Consider the following 10,452-nt stretch of genomic DNA (forward strand, 5'->3'; position numbering starts at 1 on the left):
GACATTTTATAAAACATCTAACCCATACTTCTCAAAACTGTCAAGGTCATGAAAAGCAAGGAAAGACTGAGAAGCTGTAACAGACATGATGGAAGTAAAGGTACATGACAACAATGCAATGTGGTACTTTGGATGGAATTCTGGAACTGAAAAAAGACAATAGTGGAAAAACTGTTGAAACCCTAATAAAGTTTGGAGTTATTAGTAATGTGCCAATGTTGGTTTTTTAGTACTGACAGTGTACCAGGATAATTTAAGATGATATTAGTGGAAACCAGGTGAAAGGTATAGAGAAACACTCTTTACTATCTTTGCAACTTTTCTGGAAATCTAAAATTATTCCAAAATCAAAAGTTTGTTTTTCAAAAAGCACCTGTTAACTCCAGGAAATCAAACTTTTGTATACAAAGAAAATATAATTCAGTAGACTACCTGGCTCCATAGTAAACAATACTTATATTATCATGATACCATAATTCCAAATATTGATTTAGCCAAAAATTATAATATCACTATAATGGAAGAATGGGAGGGAAGAAAGTAGAGGAGGTGTGTGAAAGAGATTACAGTCTCGTTACCAGAGGGAGTCAATAGGTAATGTAAAATACTAATAAACTAAGAAATAGCAGTGAAAGGACATTTGGAAGTAAATAACAGTACAAACAATGAAAAGGACTGAAAGTGGTTGGAATTAAGACATAAGAATGGGAAAAGGGACTGCTATTTTTTGTACTTGGTGTTTCATTTGATTCAAACAAACAAAAAAACAAACACCTGTCTTCAACAAGCTACCTGGTCTTTTTTTCCCTTCATGAAATGAGAAAAGAGGTTCAAGAAAGAAAATTCTTTGCAAGTACATCTACACAGTATCTAGGAGGGAAGTATCCCAGGTTGTGAAAGACATAGCCTTCCTATGACCAATATCATCCCTGTTTTATGCCTAGTATTATCCTCACATAGGAGGCCCACAGGGAACATTTTTTTAAACAATGCAGTGAGTATGTGAGCCATGGGAGAGGTTGGAGGGAGCTCCCACTCTGTACTGGGCACTAAACGTGCATCATCTTATTTAAATAAATCCACAGTTCTTATTTCTCTTTATAGGTTCACTAATAGCTCACAGAAAACTGCATGGTAAATATTATTCCCACTTTATAAGTTATGAAATGGTGTGTTGAGGTTAAATATTTTGTCACATGGTTAATAAATGGCAAATGTGATCTAAACCCAGCTTTGTCTGGCACCAAAGCCAAGCTACTTTAGTGCCTCTACCATCCTGCTTCCTATAAACTTTGAGGACAGAACAAGTTAGGGACCAGAATGGTCAGGAGCTAGTCAGAAGAGGCTTCTTGGAGAACTCAACATGAAATAACCAGAAGGAAACAGCAGGGTACTCATAACCTATCAAAACAAAATTCATGAAAGACCCGAGGTGGAAAAGAGTGAGAAATGATATGGTGACTGGCTGGACTGGAGAATCAGAGGAAAAGGGAAATGGTTAATATTTCAAAAGCTTCTTAGTACCAAGCTATGAAGGCTTCAATCACATTTTCACCATCTGTCTTTTTTAGCATTAAGAGTGGGATTGAAGTTAGACTACCTAATTCAAATCTCAACTCCGCAACCTTAGGAAAAATATTCAACCTTTATATGCTTTGGTTTCTTCATTTGTTAAATCAGGAAAATAATCGTACAATCCTCAGAGTATTGCAATGAGGACTAAATGAGATAAAACATTAAAATTCACAAAACTATTTCTGGTACCTTAAGTTCCCAATAAATGCTGGCTGTGATTGGTTCTTCTTTGACTAGTCATAAAGTTGGTGCCCTCCTCCAGCTTGACCAAGTGCATCTTTGTAGTGGAGCTAACTGGTTGGAAACAGGAGACGCTGACATATTTTCATGAAGCCAGACTTAGCAACAAGGAAGGCAGGCTTTTCTAATCTCTCTGTGCCACAGCAAACTGTGATTGGTCCCTCAGCCAGTCTGTCTCTCTCTACCAATAAGAACAACAGGCCATTATTAGACTGCCTCACACCTAAACGTCGACTCTATTACATTAATTTCATTCATTTTTCATCCTTTTATTTGGACAAGACATTTCATCTGCACTTACCATGAGCAAGGAGCTCTGCTAAGCCCTGTGTCAGATGTAAAGATAGAAAGTTTGGACCTCGTTACCTCTTGCTTGGGCTCTTGCAACAGCATGATTACTTATCTGCCTGCCTCCTGTCTCTTACTTGTCAAAGTCAATTTATATAAAGCTCCAGACAACTCTTTTTAGAGTATAAAGTTTGAATCAGTTGTTTTCACCTCAAAAATCTTTTCTAAAGGGCTATCCTTTCCAAATAAAGTTCAAACTTACAAATTTGTCATTTACAGCCCTCTGGCACCTAACCTGAATCCACAGTTCTTATTTCTCTTTATAGGTTCACTAATAACTCACATCCACCCTGAACTGCACTGCCTCCAGGGATTTCCACACTCCTTTTGAAATCCCTCCAGCCATTGAAATACTATGTATCCTTAAATATCAACTCAAAAGCCACTTTCCCCTTTAAACCTGCATTCATCCTATCCATCCATATACCCACAAATATATGTTGAGCATTTCCCATGTTCTGGGTACCACATTAATGGCAAGGGATACACTAATGAATGAGGAGGTAAGGCTTCTGCCCTTAAGAAGTTCACCATCTAGTGAATGGGAAGACAAAGTATACTCAAGTAAGACTGATTTGAATAGAAATATCTACACAGTGAAATGGACCAAAAAGGAATTGTCAATGTGATCTGAAAGATCCAGGAGCAGTTTCAAAGAAGAGTTGGCACTTGGGCTAAGTGTTGAATGAGCAGGCAAGCAAGGTGGTAAATGGCCTACAAGGTGGTGAGGAGAGTATAAACCAGAAAACAGGGCATGAAACCATAGGGCAGCGCCAGAGACCATCAGTAGACAGGTTTGACATGGAGCGTGAGGAAGCATCAGGGAAAAGCTGGTCTCATGTGCCATCCTAAGAACACAAGACCTTTTTCTGGGGGCCACGGGAGCCATAAAAGGCTTTAAACAAGGAGGTGATGTAATGAGATTTCTATTTTAAAACATTCTCTGGCAGCAAGATAAAGGATGAATTGGAGGAGGGGCGCCTGGGTGGCTCAGTCGGTTGAGCGTCCGACTTTGCCTCAGGTCACGATCTCGCGCTCCGTGAGTTTGAGCCCCGCGTCAGGCTCAGGGCTGATGGCTCAGAGCTTGGAGCCTGTTTCGGATTCTGTGTCTCCCTCTCTCTCTGCCCCTCCCCCGTTCATGCTCTGTCTCTCTCTGTCTCAAAAATAAAAAATAAACTTTAAAAAAAATTTTTAAAAAAGGATGAATTGGAGGAGGCGTGATGATGGAGGAAGGGAGACCTGTTAGGATTCTATTCCAGTTTTCCAGTAAGGTGAGAAAGACAGGACTAAAGCAGTGACAGCAAGCATACAGTGGAGTGAACTAAATGAGAAACAGTGAAAGGAGAGCAGAGAGGATTTGGTCAGAGTCCAGATAGATGAGGATAAGGGAAATGAGAAGTGGAGGATGACTCCCAAAGCCACCCTCTCCCAGAACTCTGTCTTCTATGTGGGGAGGGCAGCATTTGCAACACAGGAAATAATATAGAAAAAAGTAACAGCACATATCGGCAATAAAGTTTTATAATTAAGAGGAACAATTTCAGTGACTTCTTCAACCCAGAGCCTCTGCTTCAAGGCAATTTCCTGTGTCCAGTTATGCAGAGGGTGGAAAAAGGCTTAAATATCTAAAATTTTACCTTCTATTTCTCCAAATATCCAGTTTAAAATAGCCATATCTTAATGGAGAAGACTGTGCCCTATTCATTTAAGATCCCTCATGGGACTTCATTTCTGAGTTTGTTTCCAGTGGGTCTGAAAATTCTCAATTACAAAAATGGCATAGATCTTACAATTTTCATCAAATGCACTGACTCTTCCATTTACATGAGAGGGATCACATCTGCCTATGCCAGTGAACTTAAGGCAAATCTAAACACCAAATATTGTTTGAGCACCTATCAACTTCACCAACTATAAAATATGGCACTAGGACACAACATCCCTTTAAAGTACATTTTTAAAAAATTTATTCGTTTTTGAGAGAGACAGCATGAGCAGTGGAAGGACAGAGAGGGAGACACAGAATCCAAAGCAGGGTCCAGGCTCTGAGCTGTCAGCACAGAGCCCAACGCAGGGCTCGAACTCACAGACCGCGAGATCATGACCTGAGCCAAGATCAGATGCTTAACCGATTGAGCCACCCAGGTGCCCCTAAAGTACATTTAATTGGCACATTAGGTACAAAATGAGAACCTGCCCAACGTCCAATAACAAGCAATTAATGGCAGACACTGAATACAAACCTATCCAAACCGAGTTCCAGGATCCATGTTCTGTTGGTAGCCCACACCACTTCTGAAGTCCCGGAACCAGTGTAACAAAACAGGGAACTGGAAGGTCCCTACTGAATGTGATCATGTAAATCAGGTAGCAGATCAGAAAAAGCAAGAGTTTTAGTCACATCATATAAAAGTAGGAATAGGATAATCATTGGTTTAGGTATTGATAGATAGATACAGCTAAAAACTAGTATCTTTTTGCTAGAAAACAGTATTTGTGGCACATAAAGTGGGTGAAATATTAATAATCAGAATATTTGAAGAACTAAAAGAAAATGGTGATCAACTCATTAAAAAATGAGTAAAAAACATGAATCAGAATTTCATGGATTAGAAAATGCAAAGGATCCTTAAATATATCAAGATATTCAACTTCATTAATCATCAGAAAAGATGCAAATTAAAACACCACAGTGATATCAGATTTTATCCACCCTCCACCCCCCCAACCCCAGATCAACAAAAATTTGAAAAGTTGAAAGCACCAAGAGGCAGCAAGGATGTAAACCAATTCTTCCTTATTAGAAGAGGGAGTATAAATTGATACAACCACTTTGAAAACGTTTGACATTATCTAGTGAATCTGAACATATATACTTTGTGACTAGAAATTCAAGTCCTACATATGTATATATCCTGGAGATAAATTCTTATACATGTGTTTGTGAAGACACATGTACAAATGTCCAAAACAACATTGTTCATAGTAACAAAAAGGAAAAACCCAAATTTCTATAAACAATAGAATGGATAAATAAATCGTGGCATGTTCATAAAATGGAGCTCTATGTAATAGTTGAAATAAATTATCCATTGCATTAACGTGGGTCAATCTCAGAAGCAAAGATTTTAGAGAGAAGCAAATAGCAAAGAACACACGCAATATGATACAGTTCATATAAAATTTGAAACCAGGCAAAACTAAAGGATCTGCCTCATGGAGATTCTTATCTAGGTGATAAAATTATGTGAAAGCAAGAAAATAGTAACACAAAATTCAAGATAATGACTATTTCTAGAGTGTGATCAGGAAGGGGCATTGAAGGGGCTTTTGAAAATTCACTGGTAAAAGTTCTAGTTTTTAAATTGAGAGGTGATTGCGAGATGTTTGCTTTATCATTATTCTCTAAATGGTACATATATATATATTTTTTTTTAAAGCCTTTCATATAATTATTCACAGTGAAAACTTTTAAGCAATAAAAATCTTAACCTAAGGAAGTAACAACTGCACATTTTTACAAAGAATTCCTGTAGATTCTTTGCCAGCATAAGTGGGCTTCAGAAAGTAGGCTCTCCCGCAGGTGCCAGCAGGAAAAGGAGAAAGTGTTCATGGCAATTGTCCATGGTGATTAGGATCCAGTGCAGAGAGTTCCTCTCCAGAGCTAAAGTCTCTTTACACCTGTCCCTCATAATCCCAAACCTAAGACAGCAAGCAAGGAACTGAAGTTTGTTGCATTAACATTAATTGAAAATTATGCTTCAAGGCTTCAAAATCAATTCCAAGCTAGGTGCATGTTCTAAAACCCATTAACAGCTGTGGGGCAATAAAAAGAGCCCCAGACTTGGAGTTGGAAGTTCAGCATTTGAGTTCAGGTCTGCTGCCTCCCAGCTATGCTACCTGAACAGATCTCTGTCTCTAGGTCTTACTTCGTGAATGGCTGACTGATTCTTAAGAGTAGGGTGACTCCCTAAAATGGTCTCTAGAAGGACCAAGTAAGAATTGTATGAAATCTCTTTGTAAACTGCTAAACAATGTGTAAATGTAAGTAAGGAGCCTTAATTGTAAGCTTAGAAGGTATACCCTGAGTTTCTTTTATAAGAGATCCAGCTGTGAGGTTAGAGATCTTTGTATTCCCTTTCCAGACCTAGTTGCTGACTCCAGACAAGAAACATAATCTCTCTGAATTTTGGGTTTTTAAGCTGGAAGATTGGATCGGTTAATACTACCTACCTCTTGGTGTCATTGTAAAGGATTAAATAAAATAATGCATGTAAATATTTAGACCTATCCCTGGAAACTTAAGTGTAAAGTAAATGTTGATTGCTATTGTGTGCAATGAAAATCTTTCATCGGGCTTGTCTACACAAGTTAGACATTCTCTTTTCCTAAGATCATGAGAGTTTTCTCATGAAATTACTGAAAATTGTGTTAGTCTCAAAATTGAAAAATGAATGGCCAATGTACACATACACATAGCTGTATCCAAAAACTCACCTATTCAGTAAATAGTTATCACTTTTGAGCCTACATACCTGGTGCCAGTATGTAGACATTTTATAAACAGAAACTAACTTAGTCTTTACAACAAGCCTACCAGGTGGTTATTTTTGCCAATTCTTAGAAAAGAAAGCTAGACTCAGAGAGGTTACAGAATTTGTGTATGGTCACACCACAAATCAGAGATAAAGCCAAAATTTCAGTTTAAGTATCTCACTGCTGGTCTCATGATCCTCTTTTCCTTTTCTTTCAACTTCTTGTCTTTCACTTTATTCTCAATCCTTCTTCCTTTTCTTTCACTGCTCAAAGGTTTAAAATAACAATGCTCTAACTCAAATGCAAATAGTTTATAATTGATGCTAATTAACGCAAGCAAAATCAGTTTGTCCTGAATGTCTGTGCTGTTGGTAGTAGGTAAACTGCTAAACAGATTGAGTAGGCACAAACATAGTCTGTGCTACTTTAACTGCTCATCCCTCCCTGCTTTGATAGATACTAACAAATGAGGTGCTTTTGTAGGGTGTGAGTACTTGCCTTTCTTGTGCCTTCAGCTTCTACATGTTCAGGCCAATCTAGGATCAGTTCAGTCCTATGGATTCCACATATTGAGGAAGAGAACTTTGAGAATTTATAACCACTCATCATCCAAGCATCAATCAAATACTGATTGAAAACCACTTTTGAGGAAGGAGTTGAATGAAGTAATAAAGACAAAAATGAAGCAGACCTTTTTTTTTTTTTTTTTTTTAAAGCAAGATGGTGGAGTAGAACCTGACTTCTCACCTTGTACATCATTTGGATGGGGATCTAGATTTTCTGCTTTCTTTTAATGAGGAAGATATACAATGAAAAATAAGTATTATGAGGGAAATCGGATCTTTTTAGTGTTGCTAATGTGGTAAACTCTGCTGTGGATCTCACAAAACCTTTATTTTGATAGTATCTTCATGCTTTGGAAAAAAGAAAAAACAACACAGTTGTTGCACAACTGAGACAACTTCAGGCAGAAATGGAACTAATTGTAAAGATTTTCGAAGATCAAAAAACTACAAAGTAAATGCAGTCAACGAGAGACAGATGGATGCTGTTTGGCAACCTAGCTTTGAACAGGATTTTAAGCAGCATTATTATAGACAGGCTCTCAGGTATGCAAAATTCCAATATGACTGTAGCAATTACTTAGCAATGGCAGGAAATCTTTACTTTTTCAGAGTATGTTTCAGTAATGGATAGAAATGCTTTGAGTTCACGCTGAAGAAAACAGTCCTCTGAAATTCTAATGCAGTCATGGAAGGCCTCACATGATGAAGAGGAAACATAGATAAAAATTCTGTCATTCGCCTACTCTTGTCTCATCGTCAGTGAATATGGTCCATTCACTGGTCTCTTTGTTCTTTGATTAGCCCCAAAGCAGTTAATAATATTATTAGTCTTTTCTTTACCAGCCACAATATCTTAAAACAATTCAGACCATGTGTGCCTATATTCTCCACTGTTTGACTACAGCAGTCATAACAAACATGTTGGAAAATACAAGCAGGGACTAAAAGACCATCAAGGTTGTTCAGTGAGAGTCTTTCACATATAAAGACCCTATTTCAGTTTGTTGAAGGAGGAGATGTGAGTAGGTGCTTATGGACTTCTTGCTGGTTGGTCTTGAGGATTTCCTTGAAAACGCTTCTCTTTTCATATTTGAGACCTTTGATTGCATCTACCAGTGTATCAACATTAAATATGCTGACAGAGAAACTGAACATGACCCTAGAAGAAGCTGAATTTATTAGAAATACAAGATTGATTCTAAAATAAGCCATGTGGTCTCACCTCATCCACAAGTAATCAAAAAGAACAAAGTCTCTCATTTACAAACCAGATATTGGCCGTAAATATGGAGAAGAAGCTTAATCAGAATGACAGGACAGATGCTCTCAATTGGGCAACTTGGGACTTTGGCTCTACAGTGCACCAGATGTGTCTCCCCCAAAACCCATATATTGAAACCTTAATCCCAATGTTATGATATTTGGAGGTGGGACCTTCAGGAGGTGGTTAGGTCAGGAGGTGGAGCCCTCATGAATGGGATTAATGCCCTTATAAGAAGAGGCCAGAGAGCTAGCTCACTCCATCATGTGAGGATACAACAAGAAGTCAGCCATCTGCAATCCTGAAGAAGGCTCTAACCAGAACCTGACCATACTGGCACCATGATCTTGGATTTCTAGTCTCCAGTGCAGTGAGAAATGAATTTCTGTTGTTTATAAGCCACCCTGCCTATGGTGATATGTTATAACAGCCTAAACTGACTGACAACAGTTATAAAAGAAATACATAGAAATTCAGTATCATAAACCCATTATTAAAGAGTATTATACATTTTAGAAGTAATGAAAATATTGTGTAGAAATTTGGGGACAGGGAAATAAATCAGACCTGGATCCTATTCTCAAATCATCATCTAATAGAGAATGGAAATTTAAAATGGCATAAAAGATGATAGAGTTAGATTCTGCAGGATTTCAGGAGATGAGAAAATCCTTTAAGCTGGAGGAATCAATGGAAGATTCATGAAGAAATGGACATTTGATCTGGGCATTGAAGGATGGTAGGATTTGATATATGGAGGAGAGAGGAAAGAGAAAAAAGAAAGCAAAGCTACAGGGGAGACGTGGCTTTTGTAGATCAAACTACCTCTTTGACTTGATTGGAAGCCATGTAAAGAACATTAGCAGGCTATTAGTGCAAGAAGCTAAGCAGAAGTAAATCACAAAGGTCCTGAAGCCTGGTCATAACATGGCACAAAGCAGCCCTCCTCTAGCTCCCCTTTTAGCCTTCTTGCCAACAGGGTTCTTTCCAGAAAGTTCCACTTACAGCTCCCCACTCAATGCCATGGCCTTACTTAAATCAGGCCTGACACCCAACACCTCTCTCCTTTCTTCCCCAAGACATTTCCCTTCTAGCTTTGACAGGATGTACGGCTACAGAGCAGCCTGAGCACCAAGTTCCCACTTTTGCAGATCTTACAGAGAAACTTGTGGTGTGGCAACCTGCCAGACCCTGATCACTTAGCCAAGGGAGCCCGCCATGGGGGAGTTAATCTGACGTGCAGAATGAGCTGTGAGGCTCCCTCTCCAAAGACACTACTAGGGCGTCAGTGTTAAATTGTACCTGACATTTAATTCCAGCTTTGGGCAGTTCTGTGTGAAACTTGACTTCACTGAGACATTGATCAGCCCATAGCTCTTCATGAGCTTTGACACAATCAATTTTCTCCAGTGGATTGGGCGATCATTAGCTGACTTACAGAAAGGCCTGGGTCACGCACAGCTTTCTACAGGCCTCGGAACTGCACGCTGTGAGGAAATGATGAAAAATTGCTGCTGGCAAGTGACTGCCCCTTTCCCTGCAGAACATAACCAACCAGAGTCTATGAAGAGCAGACCCACCTTCAACCTCATCATCTCAGAAATCTGGGTCTTTGAGAGGGTTAAGAAAATCATCAAGTTGATTTAGGAAAAGGGGGCAAAGTTGGATGAGACTCTAGGCACTTAAGGTGTCCTTTATACCCATGTCTTATGGTCTCAAATGTTCTAAACCTATTCTCTACATGTTCACTTATCTAGTACTGTCTAGAAATGAAACAAAAAAGATGGCACTAGTGTGGCTTCATGTAACTTAGTATGAAGTTTTGATCAGTCAGTCAGCAAGCATTTATTGGGTTCTTAGAAACAATGTGAAGGCAAAACACGTTTTTAAGTCACTAATCCCCACCCTTTTATGCAGAACTGCCCT

General features: G+C 38.7%; 1 pseudogene; it reads left to right on the forward strand.

Annotated features, from left to right (window-relative positions):
* The first annotated feature begins 7,740 nt into the window (after nt 1-7,740).
* LOC122479447 lies at nt 7,741-10,173 on the forward strand (annotated as a pseudogene).
* Nucleotides 10,174-10,452: the final 279 nt, after the last annotated feature.

This window comes from Prionailurus bengalensis, chromosome C1 (genome assembly GCF_016509475.1).
Source record: "Prionailurus bengalensis isolate Pbe53 chromosome C1, Fcat_Pben_1.1_paternal_pri, whole genome shotgun sequence".
NCBI classification, from domain to species: domain Eukaryota; kingdom Metazoa; phylum Chordata; class Mammalia; order Carnivora; family Felidae; genus Prionailurus; species Prionailurus bengalensis.